The following is a 5688-nucleotide window of genomic DNA, read 5'->3' on the forward strand; positions in this document are numbered from 1 at the left end:
ATATATATATGTCCTTACAGCATGCTGAAAATTCAGACTTTATTTTTAAATACCTAAATAATTCATTTAAATAAWTATGTTAAGCTGGAATCTGCACTTTATACCTATCTTTTGTCGTTTAATGCCCAAAGCTCTGTTGACATTTTTGTACGATAACTACCAAAGTTGTGTTAAAAATAAAATTATTTAAATAAAATCGTTAATTATGATTTTAGGTGATAAAATAGTCCTTCAAATAAAATTTAGTCAATATATTAATACTGGATTAAAGTACTCTGGCAGCCCTACAGCTCAACATCCCCCCATCCTCGGAGTTAATCCTTACCTTCTACTTGTCAATTACACTAAACCCCTGAAATTCATGATTGTTACCTTCTTAGAGAACCTGCTAACTGTGAAAAAAATGCAAACTAAAATTTAAAAAAGTATAATCTTTTATTGCCAAGTACTTTTGCACATACAGGTGTGAGGGTTTTCTGTACTTCTGAAGGGTTTTTAAAGCTTGGTTAAAAAACAAAACAAAACAAAACGAACAAAAACAAATAACCTGTCCCGTGTTTTTCCTGTTCATACACCAGATTGACCAGAGTGATGATGATGCTGTCAGACTTCGGTCATGTTTTATTAGTTGTTATATTACTCCTGGATCAAATCACAGCCTGTCAGGGTGGATGCAGCTCTGTGTGGCGCCAGACAGAACGGAGCAGCTTTTATCTGGCTGCACAAAGACGAGCCTCAAAAGTCTTCCTCTCACTATGGAAACATTATATTTACTTCACCTAAACAACATGAAATGTACTTGAACATGAAATAGTATTTGGCTATGCACTGCATGTGCTCAATTCTGTTTTTTTTCCTGAACACACATAATTTTTCTAATCCAACCTCCATCTGACTCCACTGTGAACTTTCCAAGGTCCTGATGTGACCTGCGTGCATAGAAGATGATGTCATACTCAGCTTGCTGTTTACAGAAGTAGCTAAATATGGATGCTACTTGTTAGCATGTTGATTCTTAAGTTGTTGTTCAATCAGAGTCAAATAAATAATTATCTGACATGCTTTGTTCACTGCTCACATTTTAACAGTCCTCTGGCTGGATGCAGCTTTTTATTTTTGGAACAGAAGCAACGTGCTAAAACTAAAACACTGATCCAGAAACTTTAGCATCAATACAGTCCAAGACTGACTTTAGGGTTATGCAGTATATGAAAAAGACCTGGGTTGGCTTAAAAAAAATCAGATTTATAATGTTCAGACCGTCATAAAATAGTTCCAATATGGGTCACATCTCATTAAAAAGAATTGGATTTGGGCCACTTTTGCCTGCAGTGTGACCGTAGATTTACTGGTTACTCCTTGGTGTTTTATGGTGTCTCTCTGACTCTTCTGTAAGTTGCATATTCTTCTGCCTTTGTAGAATATTTCTCTGAGATTTATACTAACTCATAACACCCTAACCAAGTGCTGAACCGCATACTGTGCACGCAGCATGAATGTATCCAACGTGAAAAGCTTTGGAAATCACTTCAGCACGGCAGGTATGGATACGAAAATATATGAATATCAATTATTTTCTTTCTGGAAAAAGAAGGAGTTGTTTAAAAAGATGAATGACTTTAATGCAAACATCAAATTCACAGTTAGAACAAATGACTTTGAATTACTTTCAAAATGTTTCCAGCTCGAGATGTTGGAGACGCCAGCGACGGTTGTTTTTAAGGAGACTTCTTTCTAAAATTTTCTCTGCCGAAACTTATCCACTACATTGCTGGTAGTATTTATTTCTGTTCTACAGCTGGTACTGTATTTAAATTACTATGAACCCTGTAAAGTTCTAAGACCCCTGGGCTCAGATCAAAATGTGGAGCCCAGGGTTAAAACCAAACTAGGGATGTCCCGATCAGACACTCAGTATTGGTGGCAGATATGGCTATTTTTCGAAAATCAGGTAGAATCTGATTTAGACGTGATCGGGCCGATCCAGTTTTCACAACAGTTTTCAGCATCATCATGCTTTACAACAGCCGTTCAGGAGTCAAAACGCACACAAGTATGCGCATGTGCACAGTGTGGGAACACTTTTCAATGGAAAACAATGATGCTGAAACTGCATCTTGCAGAATCTGCAAACTGGATGTTTCTTGTGGTGGGAACAGCAGGGCTCGCCTTAATACCACCAACCTTGTCACTTGGAAAGAAATAAAGAAATGAAGCTATTGGATCGGTATCGGAAAGACTAATCATTAAAAAAAATCCGATTGTATCAGGAGCCAAAAAATCTGGATRGGGACATCCCTAAACCAAATACGTCGAAGCAATATTTAACTTTCATTCAATGCAACAAACTAACGCCAGATCTAAAGCCAGCCTCAAAGGTGAGAGCTTTTAAATCCAGGTTAAAACAAATATTTTTCTCAAGCCTATGACTGAGATGTTTTAAAATTATTTTCATCTTAAAACTTGATTTAGTCTTTTTTTCTTTGTTTTAAAAAGTGAAGCACATTGATGTGTATGAAATTTGTTATAGAACTAAAGTTGCCTCACCTGTTTGTATTTATTATTCTATACCTTAGTGTAGATTTTAATGGAAAACTCATCAAGAGATTATAAAAACAAAAGTATATATATAGTAAAAAGCAAGGGGATTCATTGTTTTTCAAGTGCAACAAATTAAATGTTTCCAAACTCTATGAAAATTCATTTTTAATAATCATGATGACAACACTGTCTAAAAACTCATAGCTGTGATTTTTTTTTATAATACACTCATGGAGCAATACCTTTCTTTTAGTGACAATTATTCAAAGTTTTAATCCAAGCCTAATTAAATCTCCAACATGTTTCTAAACTATCTTTAGACTAAGGAAAACTACACCTGTATTTGATTTACGTTGACAGTTACCAAGATTCACCCTGCAAACTGAAACCTTTTAAAATATTTAATGGCACCACATCAGAGTTCTTGTTTACATGTTTCCACATAAGTCATTTTTCCTTTTCTACTTAATTATTTATATGATTGCATGTCAGATATTTAATGACCTGTCCTTGCATGGTTTTAGATTTTAATTTAAAAAAAGAATAGAGCTCCTGTTTGGTTTGTGCAACTGGTTTGTCTGGCAAACATGGCAATGTGTGTTTAAATTTTACTGTATTTTATTTTACAACAGTACATTTTACTGTATCTTTAGCAGCCCACCAAACATTGCTCTAAAAAAGTCAGTTTACTGATCCCCCTCAAGTGATGAGGTGGGATTTCTGCAGTTTTACAGATACTGAGCTAAAACTTGATGAGGTAGTAGCTGAGAGTCATTCACAACATGTGTATTACACAACATGTATGTTAATATCCTTTAACAACAGAGGAGGTTGTGTTGTGGTTAAAAATGAGTAGTTAAAATGCTGCAACATTTATCTTGTCTAAGTTACTGATTTAAACAGACTATTAAAAAACTTTAATGTATATGGTGTTGAATTTATATGCTTACTAAATGGATGTCAGGTTATTTTTTAAATTGTTTATACGTCAAAACAATAAAATAAAACTCAAAATCTAAGTCAAAATGTATAAKAGTTTAATTACAATGATGTCACCTACCAGAAAAAAATAAAATACTGTAAGCTAAATGGAAAAGCTTACAACATTTCCCCAGATATCCTGATTATTATTATTATTATTTATTAATAGCTTCAGGCACAATTTGACAGTAATGGACACTGAATCAGCTTCTTTTTTTAGACTAACTACTGAACAGACTAACAGATGTCCTTTACCCACACAGCGACGCATTAGGTACTAAAGAAACAAATAATCATATAATTCTTACCTATAATTTCAGTGACACTGTTACTCTGGTCCCTGAAGACGTTTGGGAGGTTAGCTGGAAGCATCCTTGTCACATTGTGTTGTGGAGTCAACCCGAGCCGCAACCAGAGGCATGCAGAGGGTCAGGAGACAACAATACAGACTGTAAATAAATATATCAACACGGCTGTTTAGTCATTAAACTCCCTGAGACGCGAACAGACCGCGCTCGTTGTGTTTACTGGCTAGCCTAGCAGTCAAGACAGCAGAGAGAGATAAAAGCACCCGCCTGGAAGCGCCGCTGTGTCCACCGAGGCTCCGCCCCCTGCTCAGTGAAATCCCACGCTCAAATCTCGCGATAACACACAAGACTTTCTTTTCAAGCTTTCGCACAATGTACTTCTAGTAAAATATCTAAAGAACCACCGGGCCGATTTGAATGAAACTTCCCAAAAGTAATCACTGGAGGAACATCTACAAATAAACAACCTCTGGAGTCGATTCAAATAAAAATGTCTGCCACAGCTGAGAAAAACTTAGTAAATACAATTGTCTACAAGTCAAAACAAAATTACAGCAATTGAGATAAAAGTTGGTGTGGTGATCGCTGAGAGTCGTCTCTAACTCATTCTGAAAGCTACACATACAATCTTTGCCTTGTTTTAACCATTAGTATTAAGCATGTTTGTTAGCAAAATACCTAATTTTCGTAGAAAGCAATCAGTTCATGGACATAGCTTTGGGAGTCACCACAATTCAAATGGCCAATTCAGCTAATGTCTGATGTAAATGCATTGGTCAATGTAAAAACAGTTATAGCTCAGTTGGTTTTACAGATAGGCCTATGTGCTAAAATTTGGTGTGGTAGTAGCTGAGACTCATTCTCATCATAGAGCACCAACTTTTGTGTAACATCTTTGTTTAATACATTAAAGTTAACACTGATAGCAAATTAAATCCTGGTCAGAAAATAATCATTGGATGTATGTAGGCCTACATTTACAACAGACTGACATTTGGAGTCAATTCAATTCAAGATGACTTCCACAGCTAATCCACAGRTAGTCATCTTTTTCATTTCCATTTAATTCTTGACAGTGGTTCTTATTGTCCTGTTGATGTCCTGATAGTTATTATAGGCTTTTCTAGATTCCTTCTCTCAGCAGCTGGTCATTTGTGCTGCTAAGTGTTCATGGAGAGGGTGCAGTCCACCTCTTCATACCTGAGACTCTGTCTGGATATCTGCCACTGGGAGATATTCCCCTGCTCCTTTACACAAGAAAGGAGAAATATTTATCACATTTGATGGTGAAGTGTACCCACGACTGCAGGCAAGTTTTCTACAYTTCAACGGGTCTGATAAAGGAACTAATAAGGAAACAGCATTCAAGAAAAAAACTTACAGGGTATCAGGCAGGCACAGAGCAAGAAAGATTATGAATCTGACAGAGAACAAGTACTTCATTTTCACATCTGTATATTGTGGAATGTATTCTAACACACATTCAGTTCTGTAGTAAAAAAAAAAAAAAAAAGAGTTTCAGGACTGAACAGGTCATTTGGTCCATAAGAGCAAATCAATTTACTGACATACACAATGAAACGGCTTTGTTCTGTAAACACATTGAAAAAAAACGTCATGCTGATCTTGAACTGTGCTTCATTAGAACACAAATCAAATTCAAAACAACACTCCCATCTTGAGTTTGAACAAAGAACAGCATCAGAACGCTTTATGTTGTTTTTATTGCTGCTGTTTCCACTTCAAACCTCATAAAACATTAGTGGTTTAACAGGATGAATCTCTGCTCTTTTTGCCCTCGTTTTTCATTTTCTTATTAAAACTCACAACATGTGGATGACATTGGGGAGGGGGGGGG

General features: G+C 36.0%; 1 protein-coding gene across 1 annotated transcript in view; it reads right to left on the minus strand.

The window, feature by feature from the left end:
• Nucleotides 1–4104, minus strand: part of pomgnt2 (protein O-linked mannose N-acetylglucosaminyltransferase 2 (beta 1,4-)) — a 12077-nt gene extending 7973 nt beyond the window's left edge. The window contains exon 1 of the mRNA XM_014010861.1: nucleotides 3831–4104. The gene's annotated coding sequence lies outside the window, so the exon portion shown is untranslated. The remainder of the gene's footprint in view (nucleotides 1–3830) is intronic.
• Nucleotides 4105–5688: the final 1584 nt, after the last annotated feature.

Source organism: Austrofundulus limnaeus, unplaced genomic scaffold, assembly GCF_001266775.1.
Source record: "Austrofundulus limnaeus strain Quisiro unplaced genomic scaffold, Austrofundulus_limnaeus-1.0 Scaffold74, whole genome shotgun sequence".
Classification (NCBI taxonomy): Eukaryota; Metazoa; Chordata; class Actinopteri; order Cyprinodontiformes; family Rivulidae; genus Austrofundulus; species Austrofundulus limnaeus.